This window comes from Strigops habroptila, chromosome 4 (genome assembly GCF_004027225.2).
Source record: "Strigops habroptila isolate Jane chromosome 4, bStrHab1.2.pri, whole genome shotgun sequence".
NCBI classification, from domain to species: domain Eukaryota; kingdom Metazoa; phylum Chordata; class Aves; order Psittaciformes; family Psittacidae; genus Strigops; species Strigops habroptila.
In genome coordinates this window covers 17,329,108-17,347,867 of record NC_046358.1, presented here as the reverse complement: position 1 = coordinate 17,347,867, position 18,760 = coordinate 17,329,108, and the positions used below count along the sequence as shown (strand labels likewise).

Sequence of the window (18,760 nt, the reverse complement as noted above, 5' to 3'; positions counted from 1 at the left end):
ATCCTAGACATCATGGGCCTAATGGACAATTCTTGAGTACAAGCTACTGTAAGTCCAGGAATTGAACAGATCTGAACATATCAAATGATTAAATAGCTAAATCCCCCGCTGTTCAGTTTTCATTTTTCTGATCTCTCATTTACAGCTCAAAGCCTCAGCATCTTTGTTCGCTGCTAGTATTATCAATCAAGCGATATACACCATAAAAAAAAAAAAAAAAAAAGGTAAAGATTCATAGGTGAATGCTTTATTTAGTGGAAGAACCACAGAGAGGCAAGTGAAGTTATCGGGCAAAACACCTTTAGACCAGAATGACTTATGAGAATGACCAGGACTGTTCAGGCTGTTCAAAAGCCAATGAAGTGAAGTCAAGCTATTGCAAATTTGTCTTTGTCAGTTTTTTTTATCTGAAGTGTTAAACTAGGAAAAAGATGCTATATGGAAAAAAGTCCGAAGGCGGACTATTCACTGAGACTCCGAAAAACAAAGGGAGGCTTAAATAACAGTTATTTTAAAAACCAAGAGAACACCAAGAGCATTAATCAAATCATTTCTGAAATACAGCAAAAAAAATTACTCACACACTCTCTCATCTGTGGTGATGAAGTTCAGCAAACTGCCACTTTTTTACAGTTGGCATAATTTGGTATTGTCACTTTTGGTAATGTGTACAAATTCTTACAGAATCCCACCATCCTTCTGTCATACTGTTTTACTAATAACCTCCCCACAAACATTTTAAAATCTAAGTTAATATAGTCTTATACACCTTAAAGAAAATAGAACACATGGAATCATCACACCATCTCCTCTTCAGTTTTCAGTCTTTGCACCTCCAGCTGCTCACCAAGGTCACTGTTCTTTAAAAATAATTAAAGCTTTCAAACTTCGTATCTTCCTAACTTCAACAGTAAGCATCAGCCACCTATTTCTGGTATGTCTTACGACTAATTTATTTATCAGTACGGAAGAATAAAACCCAAATGAAAATGTTAACACAAATAGTGCTTGGGAGTAAAATAAACTATTCAGAGAAAACACAACCAGAATGCATGTGCCCAGTGATTAGATGATGTTTGCATGAAGGCCCCAAAACTTCCTGTTTAGCCAAGTACTCAGTATTATAAAAATAATTCAAAGACAGACAATATGTAATTTCCCATACCCTTCCTTTTACATGAAAATATTTGTGGGGTTCTAATCCCAGCAGCTTTACCACTATTCTAGTGAGAATATATGAAAAGCAGCATATGCGAGACATAAGGCCTGATGACTACACAGGGGAATAAAACAGGAAATGTTCTGAAGTGTAGAGCTGTAACCTGGCTTTGCTTGCAAGGAAATGACATCAAAACTGTGCCAGAATCACATTAAGACCTGGAAGTCAAATCCTCAAAGCTTAGGAAAAGCCAGAGTTTGTTCATTCACACACACACACAGAGCTTTTATTTACAAAGCTATTTTGCCCTCACATCCCCAGCATTCCTATCTCATTCAAAGAGCAAGGATAGAGGATGACTGCTGCAATAAAGTAGATTTCCCCTTCCCCCCCATGACTACATAAAATTATAAAAACAGAAACCAAGGGAAAAACCCCATTGCTTTAGCCTTTTATGCAGACAATAACTTTCAGGACATAAGGCTTTCCTCTGAGGGTCACACCAATTTCCAAATTCACTTCTATCAGAATCAGTGCAGAGTTGACTGATTTGCCCATGATAAACAAGGCAGTAAGGTGCTCTCCTGAGTCCAAAGTTGAGACTCATTGCAGCTCTAAATATTCTGGTCACCGAATGAGAACACTGACAAATTCATCTGTTCTTCAAAATACAAGCAGTACTAATGCCACCATTTTCTAAGCATACACGGCCTCATTCTGCAGCCTCAGAATGGTTCTTTACAGAGAGAAGAAATACTAGATTTTTAAGAAGGGTCTGTCCAAATGCTTACTATAATTAGACTAGGGGAACCAGAAAATTATTTATTGATAAAACCGATTCTTTCTTCACGAAATGTTCCTACAATTTAATACTAACCACTTACGTGCCCACATTTTTCTGCATTGTGGACCCCTTTCTGAAGACTGGGATTTACTTAATTTAGCAGACAGCTGGAGAATTCCTTAAACTCATCTCCAAACAGAAAGAGCTTAAGCACAGTTTACACAGTTCTCATGGCTACTGCATTTAACAGCATTTTATAAGTAAAAAAATCAAAATAATTTTATGCACAAATAGCTATGATATATGGTTAAGAAGAATACAGACTACCATTCAAATTCCAGATGAAAAGTACAGTTGGCAGTTAAAATGAACTGTATACATAGATACAGAAAATCTATCAAATTACAGCTGAGACCCAAACATGAAAGCACATTTCATCCTCTAGGTCACAATCCAGCAAGGCATTAAGCCTGAGAGCAACATCATACATCTGAGTAGTCCCACATAATTCAGTTGCACGTGGCATATCAGCATAAGCACATTTAAGTGCTTTGCTTTATTTAAACTGCAGTTATCAGAATACAAGTCATGTTACACTTGAGTTTCTTGGGTTTGTAAGCTATTATCTTAAAGACTTTAGAGACCTTTTTATCTATTAAAATATTTTTACCTGAAATGAGAACTAAGATGTTAGCAATAAAGAAGCTAATATACTTTTTCCTCTATGTGTAAACTGTTACGATTACTCTACATTTCAATATTGAAACCTGATTAGCCAGTTTTGTTTTTTCCCTTTGTATCACTCTTAGATGCTCTTTTGCTAGTACACTGCTGTAAAGCTTACACTCTAAACAGTGTAAGTGTACTGCATCAAAACTATCTGTAGATGAAGGCAGTTTTTATTCTGTTATTTTAGTCACATTTAAACATCTTTTTAGAAGAGCTGTTAAAAAAACCTAAGCAACTGTTTCACATATTTATAAACGCTGTGTTTTGTAGACTTTAGTTAACAAGCTGAAATATCCATTAGTTAATTTTACCAGTACATGAAAACAAAAAAAAAATAATAAAATGAACAGTCAGTAAAACAAAGGCTTGTTAAGTTCAAACACAAGCAGAAAAAAATTAATGCAGACTCGACAGACATCTGTAACTTAGTATGCAGTTTAACAAAGAGCCATTTAGCATACAGAAATACAGCAAAGCAGACCTTACACAGCAGATAGAAATATAGAAAAGTAGGCATTATAGCAGATAGAAATATAGAAAAGCAGATCTTACAGCACTGGTTTCACATCAGTAACAGTCATATACTAGCTCTAGCCGGAAACAAAAATCAGTCTACTTACTCTCATGGTATCATGCTTGCTTTCTTCTCCTGTCCCAATTACAACTTCCTCAGCAGAAACATTCCTCCTAGCCTTAAGATTTAAATTATTTACTCTAGCAGTGCTGCATCTTAATAAACCCTAATTTGTTCCAGCACAGATAGATAGCAACAGGAGCAACCTAAAGAAGCTACAAGGAGCTAATGCTATCTCCACTGTGATCCACACCACATCGTGGCTCAAACACATGAATCCTTCTTATGCAAGGATATGGCATGTGCATAAAATGCCACAAAAATCACACTTTACGTATGTTCCCCGCATATTCTAAATATCCCAAGAGCGCTGGCGTTTTTTCAGGGATTACATATTGTTAACACAGACTTTATAGTTTGCAATTTCCCATTCTTTCAACAAGGAGCATTGTAGTTAAACATGTTTAAATTTTACAGAAGTTTATTTCTTATCCTAGTATTTTTACTGAAATTTGGATCATGTGACTAAAACTACAGAGATGACTAAGAATTCAGCAACAAAGCAGCACGCAAAAAGAGCTTTATTTTCCAAAGAACAAATAAGACTACACGTTGCATCATTTAAAAAAGTTACAGATCATACACAAATGTTAAAGTTAAAAAGTGAGGTATAATTTACGAGAAAAGATAAGCAAAAATTACAAAAGGCCACATGCAATAGCAAGAATAAATGTTGTTTGACTCAGGTGTAACTATAAGTCACAACTGTCTTGACTTCAAACATTGTTAATATTCAAGTCTTTGAAGTGAGTTGGTTTGCAGAGACAATGAATACAATCATTTTACTGTACTTCCCATTCCAAAACTTGCTTATTTAACAGCACAACCTGCATTATTCAATCATTTAATTGAAATGTAGTTCTGCTAAGCCAATTGCATAGAAAAAAAAGTATTTTTACACCAAAATAGTCAGGAACATGTAAAAATTAAGTCAATAGTAAAGACAATATTTTAGTAAGAAATACACTATTGTTAAATGACTTATATTTGGGTCATCTTGTAAGAGCAGCTGTTTTATATTCCCTGGTTCCACTAAAAAAGAAAAGTGCAATAAGATCTCTTATTGACAGCTGCATTCAAAAACATACCAGTTACATAAGTTTGCAAATTATACTGTGCCAGAGTTAAATATCTAAGCATTTTAACGACAGTTCTTAAAATGCTATCTCAGCAAGAATGACTCAACTTCACTGCATAAGCTGTGCTCCAGATAAGAAGTAACCAGCTTGATTTTATAGAAAAAACTTTTTTTTATTCTGCTTTAATTCAAATTGCTCTGAGTTCTGCTTGTTTGGACCTGCAAGCTTCACCAGTCATTTGGCATTTCCATCTCTGTTTCAAAAGTATCTCAAGCTTACCTATAGACAGTTAAGTAAATACTTGGAAAACAGGTATAGTTTTCTACTGTATGTCATGGGGAGAGATTTACCAGACAACCACCAACCAAAGCACTAAACCCATAAACCAGAGCTAGGCCTTGTCTGTATACGAGAAAAACATGGCTGTGCCAGAAAGAGTGCGAGAGGACAGACCAGCTCTCTCCAGACAAGCTACATTTATCTGAGGGTTTTATCAGATATCTGTCCGTGAGGAAAACATTAATAACTGGCATGATGGATCAGCAACTCTAACTCTTAGCCCAGTCTCTCACGCAAAAGATAGGCCCAGAAAGGCCTGAAGAGAAACCTTTAGGAGCAGCTGTCCGTATTCCAAGGAGAAACACTGGTACACCTATCAAAACTGTTTTCCTTTCCCTCAATTGCTACTTTGATTGGATAGGTAAAATGTGAAACATCCCTGACCCACGTTTCCCTCCCCCTTCCCTGTGTCTCTGATGTTATTCATAGAGAAACTATGAATAGTAACAGGAGGGAAACTATCAGAGAAGAAATGCGGTTAGAACTTGCATAATTTTTTGTCATTTGTCAATTCACACAGGGTCCTGAGTACCAGCAGCCGTCTTTAATTTCACTAGTGCTTCAAAAATCCTGCTTCAGCCACCTAACCACTGAAACAGTAGACGCACAGGCTCGGGAAAGTGCTACATAGGCTCCTATTTGGCAAGTAATTTCATAGAATCACAAGAGTTAGAACTTCTACTTTAGAAAATGTTTCTACTTACTCTGATGCTGAACATCAGAATCTAAGGAAAATATATCACCTGCTCTCAGGATCTAGAACTGCCTTCTGCTTAAAAACAATTAAAAAATTCCTTTGTATGACACACAGGACCTTAAACCTTAAGGTTACCACGCTGGCCAGCTGACTGACCAGCATGACCAGTATCTTCTCATTTGAGGAAAGGTACTGCCAAAAAAAAAATTAGTTCCTCACTAAGGTAAACTTAAACCTTAGTTTTGCAACAGCAAAATTTTGCCATACAGCACTGAAGTATTTTAATGGTACTAAATAAATATAAACACCTTATCGAACAGAGGACTATGAAATCAATTCTTCTGAAACTACTAACTTGCAGCCAGTCTTAAAGCTGCATCATATCTACTATAACAAAAGCTAATGTAATAAAGACATACGCTCAGAACCTCTGCTATTTAACATACACAAGCCCACTTATCCAGTACATCACTGGACAACTTTTTATTCGAGGAGAGCATTTTACTTCTACCTACTTTGAACATGCATGCTGGCAGATCACAGCTCATCACTGCAACCTTTGCTCACGACGTTGTTTTCAAAGACAGCGAAATCTCTCTCAAACTTTAAACGCCTGAAAGGCGTTGGCAAGGGAAAACCGCCCGCTACATAATAATGTCACTATTTGGGGAGTGCTTGATGCTCCGACCCTCGCTAGGGTGGGGTGCTTTATAAATAGATGCGTGTTGATTTTTTTTTTTCCCCAGTGGCGTGCCCCAAGCGTTTGGGTGGTGATGGGAGAGAAGACTGTTTATAGCCATTATTAAATGAACTCTGAATCGGTCAAGGAAATGGGGGAGGAGGGAGCTGCTGCTACCTAAGCCAGGCCCAAAACCCTCTGCTCACCCTCCTCCTCCTCTGCTCTGCCCCTGTTCAGCCCCGAGGGGCTGCCGTGCCATCCCCCGCCCTTCGGTCAAGCCGCCTGCAATGCAGGGGCTGCGCAGCGCGGCCAGGCCACCTTTGGCCCTGGTGAAGGGGGAGTGTGTGTATAATGGCCCCTGGCAGCAGCATCCCACATCAGGCTCGCAACCGCACCGCCCCCCTTCAATTTCCCTCCCTCTCGCCGGCCCGACCCGGTACCGGCTGCTGCGGCCGGGGATGGCGCCGCCCTCCTCACCAGCGCTACCGAGGAGCCCCCCACCCGCTCCGGGCCTGCCCCCTCCCGCCGCATCCGCCCCCGCTTGTTTACAGGCCCCACGGCCCAGTCGGCGGTGGACACGGCCCCCTCCAGCGTCGTCCGGCCCCGCCGCCGCCCCTCACCCGCCTCAGCCCGGCTCGCCGGAGGCCCCGCACTGCGCAGCGCCACTTACCCCCCGGCCGCGGTGGACGGCGCCGGCTGTGGCGGGCAGGGCCGCGCTCCCGAAGGTGCGTGGGGGCAGGGAGGCCGGGGGCAGGCGGGGACGGCCGCGGTGGGGACGGCCGCGGTGGGGCCGGCGGCGGGCGGGCAGGCCGGGGGAGAAGGGGAAGGAGGGGAAGAAGGAGGAGGGGAGGGGGGCACCCGGCGGGCGGCCTCGCCTCAGTTCATTCACAAGCGGCGGCTGTCGAGGGCGGCTCTGTGCCCAGGGGGAGCCCAGCGCTCATCTCGCCTCCGCTCCTCTCCCCCCCCCTCCTCGCTCGCCGCCGCTCGGCCGCCGCCGGCCCCCCCTCCGCGGCCCCCTCCCGCCGCCCGAGCTCCGCTCCTACTCGCGCACCGCCGCGGAGCGTCCTCCGCCCCCCGCGGACGGACACACACACGCGCGCGCGCGCGCACACACTGCACCGCCTCTGCCTCCTCCCTCTGCGCAGGCGCGCCGAGAGCCGCCGCGCGCGCGCCGCAGGGGAGGGGAGGCGGGAGCGAGTGCGCGCGCACGCGCGCCCCTTCGCCCTTTCGCTCCTCGCCGTGGGGGCGCGTGCGCACGCGCCGGCTTCCCCCCCGACCCCCCCCCCCCGTTAGCGAAACCCAAACCAACACCAAAACGCGTCAAGCACCGTTTTGCAGGGCAAAAACCCGCCTCTGGCGCAGCGGGCGGGGTACCCGGATGTGAGGGCCGGGAGGGCTGCAAAGGCGCGGGGGGGGGTAGCGGCGGGGCCGTTACAGGTATTACATCACCCTCCGCCCCGTGCCCCTCCGAGCTGCGCCGCACCGAGCATGCGCCGAGGAGAGGCGCGAGCTCGGGCGGGGTAAGGGGCGAAGGTGGTAGCGGGACCGCCCCCTGCCCCGGGGGGAGAGGCTGAGGCGAGTGCGGGCAGTGTACGCGCCTGGACCTGGACCCGGTCCCGGTCCCGGTCCCGGTCCCGGTCCCCTGGCGGTGGCAGCAGCATTTCACAGTCGCTGCTCGCCTACGGCCGAGGGAGGAGGCAGGCAGGCAGGCAGCGGGGCCCAGGCCGAAGCCCAGGCGGTATCGGCCGCAGTGGCGTGTCTCGTCTCCTTGAGGAGGCAGCGGACGCGAGGAGCAGCGCTTCTTGCTTCTCGGCGGGGACGGGCTGTGGAGAAGCCGCCCTGCTCGTGTCCGGTTCCCGAAGCCGCGGGCGGGCGCACCGCCGCAGGGATGCGCTGGGATATCCTCTTAGCTGCCTAAACCAGATCCCTGCAGGCTGCCCCGCTGGAAGCACAACCGCTGGCAAAATCAGCAGCGGATTACCAGTAATGAACGCATAATGGATTTAATAATCCCATGCGTTACCCTTTGATGAAGGCTGGCCTGTTGACAAAAGGGGCAGGAGTATGTTCAGGGAGCGACTCCCCTCTCCAGTCCGCAGAGAACAAATTTAGAGGAGAAGCTGTTACGCAAGCTTCTATTTTGGGGGGGGGGGGGGGACGACACACCACGACGATGAATGTTGGGCTATGGGAAAGGATACTCAAGGAGGCTGTGAGAGGGGTGGGTCGGGGGAGGGGAGGGGGAACTACACGCTCCGTGCGGCTAATTCCATCATGCCAGGGTTAAATCACGGGTCTGGGGCTTTTTGAGAAGGAGTGGATGCGAGGAGGAGTGCTTTTAAAGGGAGGATTGGGAATGCATGGTAGTTTTTGAGGCTGTGAAGAAAGAACTACAGAGGGAGAGATACTGAAGAGGACTCCGGAGGTGACGTGGGTACTTAGCTAAAGAATCGGAAAGGTTGTCTGCTTTAAGTAGTTTCCATCGTTAACAGCAAATAGAGTAAACAGCCCTGTGTTAAGGTTTCCCTAAACGGAATGTCTGGAAAGCCCCAAATTGCTGGTTATGTTCCCTTAGCCACTGGAGATAACAATCGGTGCAGCTTCATCCCGAGTGTGCCACCGGCTGCAGGCAGTTAATCGAGGGCTCTTGTGCAGATAAGGCTACAAAAACAGCAAAGCCATTCCCGGAGATAGCTAAAAAAGCTGTAACAAATATAACAAACTCTCATCCTTGTAGGGCTTTCCTCTAACAGATAAATCAACTATGTTTTGGTGTGATGACAAATTCTCCAGTTTCCATTGCTGACTCTGACGGAACGGTATGTCGATATCCCGATGGTGTTTGTTAGCGTGGTACTGAACGCCGCTCAGTAGTGCCCGATGTTGTGTCAGGTGTTCCAGACCTTTGAATTCTAGTTAAATGCAGCAAAACTTGTTAGCGGAAACAAACCTTTCGGGAGATTTAAATGTAAAAGACTATGAAAATCCATTGTGGGAGAGCAGAATGTATGCAGCGTATTCTACAAGAAGAGGGAGACTTTGGAAGGTCACGATTAAGTAATTACCGTAATCTTCATCAATGCAATTTTGAACCTCTCTTGGTATCCAAAGACAATTGGTTACAATTTTGATGCAGTTCAGATTTTAAAAACTGCATTTTCTCCCTCACCCCCCCCAAAATCCCCTTTCTACAATGTACAGACAAGGCAGAGGTTACGCAGGATTGTTCCTGCAGGCACTTCTTTGACCTCTGCACTTAAGTTTTCACCCTCTTTTTCCACTTTAATAAGTCTCTCCGAACACTTTGAATTATATACAATTGTGGATTTCATTTAGATTCTGTTACCTACAGCTGTGATTTTGTGTGATTTGCTTTTTTTTTAAGTGAAAGTGAACGAGAACATGGCCCAGGTTTTTTTTGTGATGCCCTAGTTTTAAGCTACTGGAATGTAATGACAGCAGAGAGTTTGCTGCTGTCATTTTCTATTTACGTTTTTCTTGGGAAATTGGATGGAGTCAAATTACCACAGTATTTTCTTAAAGTGTAACTTTTATTTTAGTTTGTTGGTTTTGCTTGTCCCATTGTACTGACAATGAGAATAAATATTTACAAGAAATTCAAACATCACGTTTAATTAGGATACAACAGCTGTGTATAATGTATGCCTCTAATATGCATCTTTGTAGCTGATGAGACTACATATCGCAACATACAACTCTGTATTTTCTCCTTAGCTGTAGATCAAGATGGGATACAGATGGTTGGAACCTGTGGTCACTAGACTTATTACAGTCAATGAAGCAGTAACAAGAACCACTGTTTCAACCGGTATTGAAACTTTCAGCACTGCATCATAAACCATAACTGAATTATCAAAGATTCATATTACACTGTTTGGAACAAGAAAACCCTATTAGCACAGTAAGGTATATTTAAAATGACCTGCCGTTCCATGGTATATTTTTAGAGAATATTTTTAGAGGGTTTTTTTTTCCACTTCCTGTTACAGCTTTAGAAATGTCTGTAGATGGATGGTATTTGCCAAGAGTATTTCTAAACAAAACCTATGTATCTAAATAAATGGATATTTATGCTCTCTTGGTTATTGCAGGCAGCAGGATGATTTTGTCCAATGAATTCATTAAAACTCTCAATTTAGAAAATATCGCACTTTTCCTGATGAAGCTGTTCCTGATAGCATCACTTACCATCAAAAAAGAATATGGGACTGCAGTTGTTACTGAGATCACATGGCAATTTAATTCCAGTGTGGAATCAGTTTCCATTGCAAAGGCCATATTCTGTCTGAGTCTGCTGTAATCTTTGCATGTTGGTATTGCCCAAAGCTCCTTTTAACTCTTTAGGTTTTAATACCAGTTGATTAAACTTCTTTTATTACAAGGCATATCACAAGGTATGGGAATTTTGACTGTATGTTCTTTAAACAGGGGACATTTAGTACAAATATTAACTGTCATAGAATCATGGAATAGTTTGAGTTGGAGGGGACCTTCAAAGGTCATTTGTCCAACCCCCCTGCAATGAGCAGTGACATCCTCAACTAGATCAGGTTGCCCAGAACCACATCCAGCCTGGCCTTGTATATCTCCAGGTATGGTTGCATTCCACCACCTCTCTGGGCAACATGTGCCAGTATTTTACCACCCTCATTTTAAAAAATTTCTTCTTCACATCCAACCTGAATCTCCCTTCTTTCAGTTTAAAACCATTACCCCTCATCCTGTTGCAACAGGCCTTGCTAAAAAGTCTCTTTCCATCTTTCTTATAGGTCCCTTTTAAGAACTGAAAGGCTGCAATAAGGTCTCCCCAGAGTCTTTTCTTTTTCATGCTGAACAACCCTGACTCTCTCAGCCTTTTGTCATAGATGTGTTCCATCCCCTTGATCATTTTTGTGGCCCTCCCCTGGACCTTTTCCAACAGATCCATATCTTTCCTGTACTGAGGACTCCAAAGCTGGATGCAGTACTCCAGGTGAAGTTGCAAGATTTAGATTTCTTGATCCCTAAGTGAAAAAGCTGTGCTTCTTTCAGTGTTTCACATGTAGTTCATTCAAAAGGTCAGAAAAAGCAGAACCTTTAGGTTTCAGCTTCCCTTACTTATCGTCCCAGTTTCCCCTCTCTATATTGTCTGATATAGGTGGGAAATAATATATTTGAAGTTACTCTGCACCCTAAAGAGCTGGTAGACTGTGGGGTTTTGTTTTGCATGGAATAGGATTTGTATCACCTAACAATACTTATCTAAATATTAGATTATAATTAAGCTGTTGTCCAGGCTGTTGTGGTCCAGTGAAAGGACACAGGCACCTTCACATGGTTGTTACTGCAGTGCTTACACTGGTGTCTGAAGCAGGTTGGATGAGTTGCCTTCTGAAGGTGAATTTTCTCTCCTATGCTTTCTGTGACTACTGAAGATTCTGAGATGACCACCTAGACTAGACCCTTAATTTTTAGGTGGCTAAAATTTAGGTGGCTTACCTGTGGTGCTTAGAGGTTATCTAATAGAAATCTTAATATTAATAATATGCAGGGCCTGTCATAGTGTGATCATGAACTTGCCAGAAATTTATACTTGGCTTGTGAAATACTGATGCCCTGCCCCATCTTTTCTCCAGCGTGCTGTTCCGGCTTTTGGAATCTCAGTGCCAGCTGGATGACTATTGGTGCAGGCTTTATGTCTTCTTGGTACTATTCCTGCAACACCGTGGTGTGTTGACATGCATAGGTACCTGGGAAGGCAGCCGTGCCGTTGGAAACTCCATAAAATGCCAGTACTGTAGCTATGATTAATAATCACATGATGTTTAAATCATCTAAAGCACACACCTAGGGTGTATCCTGTAACCAAACTGAATTTACCTGAGAGATGGCACGAAAACTTTGGTCTTTTGAAGAACATCATATGCAAACATCCCACATTCTTGAAGTGCAGCAGTTCTGATACAGTTCGCTTTCTGCTGAAGTCTTGGAAAGTGCTGTGCGAACTGCCACACTTTGGCCCTTCCAAGACAAAATCTATGCTCTCCTGATAGAGCAGGAGAAACTTGTTTTAAAATGAGTTTCAAACCATTAGCACATTTGTCAAAAAACAAATGCTAGTAATTTTCAATCTACAAAATTAGGTACAAAATTATTAGGGCATTGCAACATGGTTTTCTTATTCTAGCTGTGAGAGAAAGAAAGCAATTCTTGGTTATGAGTTTTATTTTTCCAGTAAGAAATAGAATAGAGGGGAATCCTTTTATGCTGAAAATTAATATAAAGTTTTATTCTAGAATATTGCTATTATTTTTGTCCCTCCATTTTTCTCTTCCAGTTTTCTATGTGAAATATGGGAAAAACATGGCACCTTCCAATTTCTTCAAAATTTTCTGCAAAAATGTCCAGTAAGATGACAAAAATACAGGCAGCTCAGGAAGATAACTGTGGTTTGTCTGGGTTCTCAGAGCTCATCTGCAAATCGCCTGCATTTCACATGCTTCGTTCTATGTGTAGCAAAATGTTACTGAAGACCCAGTGGCCAGGAAAATTTGCTTTTCATGTGAAATGGCAAAATTAAAAAACCATGTCAATATAGTCTACAAGCACTTTAAAGAAAATGAAAAATGAGGGAAAAAAGAGAACCATTTAAATATTGAGTCCCCCTCCCCTTCCCCAGAATCTCAGCTACCTCAGTAGTTGAAATAGAATCATAGAATAGTTAAGAGTTGGAAAGGACCTTAAGATCATCTAGTTCCAACCCCCCTGCTATGGGCAGGGACAACTAGCACTAAACCATGTCGCCCAAGGCTCTGTCCAACCTGGCCTTGAACACCGCCAGGGATGGAGCATCCACAACCTCCCTGGGCAACCCATTCCAGTGCTTCACGACCCTCACTGTAAAGAACTTCTTCCTTGTATCTAATCTAAACTTCCTCTGTTTAAGTTTGAAGCCATTACCCCTTGTCCTACCACTACAGTCCCTAAGGAAGAGTCCCTCCCCAGCATCCTTATAGGCCCCCTTCAGATACTGGAAGGCTGCTATGAGGTCACCACGCAGCCTTCTCTTCTCCAGGCTGAACAGCCCCAACTCTCTCAGCCTGTCTTCATACGGGAGGTGCTCCAGCCCTTTTATCATCCTCGTGGCCCTCCTCTGGACTCGCTCCAACAGCTCCATGTCCTTTTTATGTTGAGGACACCAGAACTGTACGCAATACTCCAAGTGAGGTCTCATGAGAGCAGAGTAGAGGGGCAGGATCACCTCCTTCGACCTGCTGGTCACGCTTCTTTTGATGCAGCCCAGGATACGGTTGGCTTTCTGGGCTGTGAGCGCACAGTGCTGGCTCATGTTAAGCTTCTCATCAGCCAACACCCCCAAGTCCTTCTCTGCAGGGCTGCTCTGAATCTCTTCTCCACCCAACCTGTAGCAGTGCCTGGGATTGCCTCGACCCAGGTGTAGGACCTTGCACTTGGCTTGGTTAAACTTCATAAGGTTGGCATCGGCCCACCTCACAAGCGTGTCAAGGTCCCTCTGGATGGCATCCCTTCCCTCCAGCGTATCAACTGAACCACACAGCTTGGTGTCATCAGCAAACTTGCTGAGGGCACACTCAATCCCACTGTCCATGTCGCCGACAAAGATGTTGAACAGGACTGGTCCCAACACCGATCCCTGAGGGACACCACTCGCTACTGTTTTCCAACTGGACATCGAGCCATTTACCACAACTCTTCGCGTCCGGCCGTCGAGCCAGTTCTTTATCCACTGAGTGGTCCATTTATCAAATTGATGTCTCTCCAAAGGTCTTGCTAGAAAGCCTGTTTGTCCTGAACTAATCTGGTTTGCCCCTTTTTATATAACATGTTTGATGCCTGAAGAAGTGCTGGCATGGCCTGCCAGAGTAAGCCAGTTCATTTTGGCTGCTGTGCATCTACCATATTCATGATGGTACTATGTAAATGGTCTTGTTGGGATTGTCTGCATTGCTCTTCAGTGCAGAAACCATCAACCAGCTTAAAGCAACATCAGTAAAAACCAGACGTTGAAGTACTCTAAGGGCTGGGTTGAATTGACGCATGACAGGACTCCAGCATAGGTACTTTTCTGCGGTTCTTTCCAAGCTGAAGGGGATACACCTTGTTGCATTTTCATCTGTCAGTGGTCAATGCTTACAACATCTTAGTGTTCAATTGCTGAAAGTTTAATTTTCTTGGCAGGATCTTCTTTTGCTATAGGATGAGCTGTGAAGTAGAAAACAACCAGAATATTTTATCAGCTAGGCTTTAGCCCGTTCCGTTCACTAGATGGTTCTTCTGTTTTGAAAATGTGAGGGTAAATGCAAGTTGCTGTTTTCATTTGCTATTAGTAGTCTGTGCATGAAGGCCTGTATCCTCACTGAAGTCAGGGACAAAGCTTCCATTGACCTCAGTGTTGCAGGATCAAACCCTTAGTCATTAGCATATTGTAAAAATAGCTGTTATCCCAGCCAATTTTAATGGACCTGCCTACAATTGTCAGTTGTTTAACCTAAAAATTAGCTTAGCAATCACAGCTAAAATTACATGTCAGACTGTTGATGCATAAGAATACTTCATACTGAGTCATCAAGAGTCTTGTGATGCTCTTAGAGTCTTATAATTATTAACATTCAAGCAAGAGATCCTGAAATTTGATAAAAGACTGGAATTTCCAGATGTGAAGGATGCTCTGATGAGATGATAAAATTTATATTCTTTAAACTCAATTTTTTTGTATTACTAGTCCTTTTTTTTAAATAGCTGGATCTATTTGCCTTCTTTGTACACCCAAACACAACTTACTTTTTGCTATAGTCTTTCATATAAATCTGTCAAATCAATTGTGTCTCGTAACAAGCCTGTTAGCTGGGACACAGCTGAGGAGATAATTCTGTGTGTGTGTGTGTGTGTGAGTTAAACATTTAAAGTACACTAAAAGCAACATGTCAGAATCAAACAGCCAAGATGTGGAGATATTTGAAATCTGAACATTGCGTAGTATTTTTCAAAAAAAGTTTTCCACAGTGCCAAGGATTCTGGAGAGTCCAGGATTTAAAGGATAATCCTGTCCTGGAGCTGGATTTTACCACTTCACTTACATCTTTTTTTTAGTTGACAACATAACTGAAGTTTAAATTTAGTTTCATTACATAGGAGCTGATGTGGTATGACTGTCAAAAGTAAAGACATTGTGTCATGTTTGCTGGCATAAGGGACATGATAAAAAGGGATATGAGATCACAAGCTATATTTGATGGTTTTCTTAGGCAAGCAAAACAAGTATAACTTGGATTTTTAGCATTTTTGTGACAACCCATGATGGTGTGTTTCTTTAGGGATGGTGCAGAACAAAATACTAGCAAAGCATTACCGCTGTGAAAAGAATATGCTTGTTGTGCAGGTCAAGCTCAGAGTTTCAGAAGGAGGAACCTATTGGGAAAGGAAGATGAATTGCAGGTCACTTTAGCATATGTTATTTTGTAGAACATTTAAGTGCAAGTCATGTGATACAGCTTTGTCTCAGAGTATTATTCAAACCATGGATGCTACTTAGAGATGATCCAAGTCTCCAGCCTAAACAGAAAGGTATCCTTCCTTCTTGGGAAATTTCAGTTAATCCAGTGGATTAGGAGGCCAGCTACTTTTTGAGAGGTTTGGGAATGTGTTTTCTTTTAAAGATTTGAAATATGTTTTCTTGATTGTTTCAATTTATTGTATATCACTTATGTATTTATGAAGATAAATTTGTGTTTCCATTATATTTGTGTGTGTAAAGGCATACATTATATTTTTACAAACACATTTCTTTTTTGCATTTTTTAACCTTTATAGGAATAATCAAAATATTTGGCTAGTACTTGACATTTATTATGTCGCATTCTCATTACTCCCTTGTGATGTTTTAGGCTCTATTTTATGTCCAAAATAAATAATATAATACCTTGTTAGAGACAAGATGAGGAAGAGGAAAAAAGCTTGTCTTAAAACCATGAGAAAAATGATGAAGTAAAAAAGGGAAAGCAGTGGTGATGTTAATTCACAGCAGCCTGCTGAAAACAGGATTGAATCATTAGCGCACTCTACAGAGGTCACAAGATTGCCATTTTATGACATAAATTTCAATTAATATAGACAGTGTCTCAACACAAAAGTAGCAGTTGACCTGAACTGAACCCAAGTTACATGAGAAGCTCATGACCAGTAACAGTTAGCAAACAGGAATTTTCCTGCAAGTGCAAACTGAAGAGCAAAGTTGCATACCTGCAAAGCACTAAGCAGACACTTCCTTCTGCTGCTCTCTAGGCAGAAATTGTGAATACTCAAAAATAGCTGATGTGCAATGCCTCGTTCTCATCTTGCTGTGAAAGTAACCTGCAAAGAAACCCACACTAAAAACCAACGCCATCCTAATGCAATTTCTGGTGTTGCTGACAAAAATAAAGTTTAGGATCTTTTCTGAACATGAATCCTAGAAGTGTTGAAGTTGTTCCAGAGCCTGTCAAGTAAACTCAAGATTCCCACTGATGTCAGCGAGTCTGGATTGGGTTTAAATTTCTTACTTGCTCAGGGAAGCATTACTACTGTCAAAATAACTTTCATCAGTTTAAGCTGGAGTAATGATACAGTAGTCACTTTTCATAAAATCATACAATAATTTTGGTTGGAAGGGACTTCTAGAGGTCATCTAGCCTGGCTCAAGGCAGGTCCAATGAGATGGAGTTACTTAAGTCTTTGTCCAGCTGAGTTTTTAATATCTTTGAGAATGGAAATACCACCTCTCTGGGCACCTGTTTCTGTTTCCAGTCAGAACTTCCTGCGTTGCCATTTGTGTCTGTTGTCTCTTTTCTTATCACTACGCACCTCTGAAGAGTCTGCATTTGAAGTCAGCAATTAAAATCTTCCCTTTTCCTTCTTTTCTTACAGCTCAACAAAGATGGTTCTCCAAGTCTCTCTTCATCTTGGTGTCTGTCTCCAGTATGTTGAAGAATCTACTTACCCAGGAAAGGTACCAGGAGACTGCTTAAATAGCTTTGATTTAAATACCTGTGGCTAGTATTTTGCCTTTTGCTGTGACATATAACATGCTTTTTAAACTCAGCTATGCAAAATAAAACATTACTATGTTTTGTGACTCTCCTGAACTTCTCTGTGTTGACACCTATGCTACCATACACAGAAAGCTGATGGATCTTCAACAAAGGTTGCTTTCACTGAGGCTTAATGTCAAGTAGAAGTTGGCTTCAGAAAGTGGAATAGGTGAAATGCTCATCAAATCATGTACACATATTGGGTTTGTGTTCCTGTAGGTTTTAAACAAAACTTCTTGCAGCATACCATCCTACACACCTTGAAGAGGAACAGGGCCATCCTCCTGACAGACCCACATCTGCCTGATCCTGTGCAGTGCGAGAGGCTTGCTTAGATGTTGGTAGTATTGAGAGTGGTCTTAAAGCTGCCTTTTCTTGGTTTTGGTACCAGAAAGGAACTGTTGGAGTACCAGGTGCACCGAACTTGCCCTCTCCCAACATCAGCATGTCCTACCCTTCAGCTGATTAAGAAAGCACTGGGTTCTAATTTACTTCTCTGACACTCAGGGATTTTCTGAGATGAATAATTACATCAGCTTTCTGTTTTATTGTGTTGCTGGAATGGAAACTAAAATTTAGCCACTGTATTTCCTTATCTCTGCCTCCTTAAAATATGTACTATCTAAGCAGGACTACTGCCCGTGACTTTTGCTAAGATACACAGGGAAAAAACCCATCCCAAGTAGCGTATGCTTCTAGGGCTCCTTACAGAACATCGTCATTAAAATGCCGATCACAGGGTTCTGCTAAGAGCCAGGTCAGGCTGTAATCAGCTTTTTAGGCCATGTTCACTTTTGAACTTTTTGCCTGAGAAATTCCACGGGTTCACATGCTTGATTATGCAATTATTTTCTTGAATTCATTAAAAATCTCTCCCCATGCTCAGTTTACAGGCCCAAAACTGATCTTCCTCATAATTTATATTCTGATAGTAAAAAGTTAAGAAACAGAAATCTGGATTTTTCTCTTTAAAATGTTGGCAGTGATCATTCTCTGTTATTTTGTGTTCTGCTTTGGTAGGACCAGCAGAGGGTGCCTGAACTAGAGAGCAAACCCTGTCCTAGATTTGTGCTGGAATTGATAACAATGTGAGTGTAAAAAAGGAAATAAACTTTAATTTCCTTCTCTATTAAAACCAAAGAGGAGTACATTCCTGAAAATGCAGAGAAACTAACTGTCTTAGGAAATCTGCACTACTACAAACCTAAAAAGTAGTGCTAATAATGATGAGAAAAAGTATTTGGAGACTAGGAAAGGAATTTGAGTTATCTGATTCTGTCATTGGCTAACAGCTACGAAAGGACTGGTTCCCTGTGTTTGGGAAGACATTCCCTCCATAAGCTACTCTGTAAGCTACCTCTGTGTAAGGGGACAGAGCAAGAGAAAATCTTTCAGTGCAGGATTTACAGCAGGTTCCTAATTTATGTTCCCTAGCCACCCGACAATGAAGTTAGTTTCTGCTGAGTATAGTGGGTGCTCAGGGAGACAAAACTCAGCAGAATCAGTCATTTGGACACCACCTTCTCCTTCTCTTGTCCCTCACTTAATATTAAAT

At 42.6% G+C, this 18,760-nt stretch overlaps 1 protein-coding gene across 2 annotated transcripts in view; it reads right to left on the bottom strand.

Annotated features, from left to right (window-relative positions):
• Window positions 1-7,239, bottom strand: part of PPM1A (protein phosphatase, Mg2+/Mn2+ dependent 1A) — a 36,050-nt gene extending 28,811 nt beyond the window's left edge. For both annotated transcript variants that reach the window (XM_030485191.1, XM_030485192.1), the window contains exon 1: window positions 6,771-7,239. The gene's annotated coding sequence lies outside the window, so the exon portion shown is untranslated. The remainder of the gene's footprint in view (window positions 1-6,770) is intronic.
• Window positions 7,240-18,760: the final 11,521 nt, after the last annotated feature.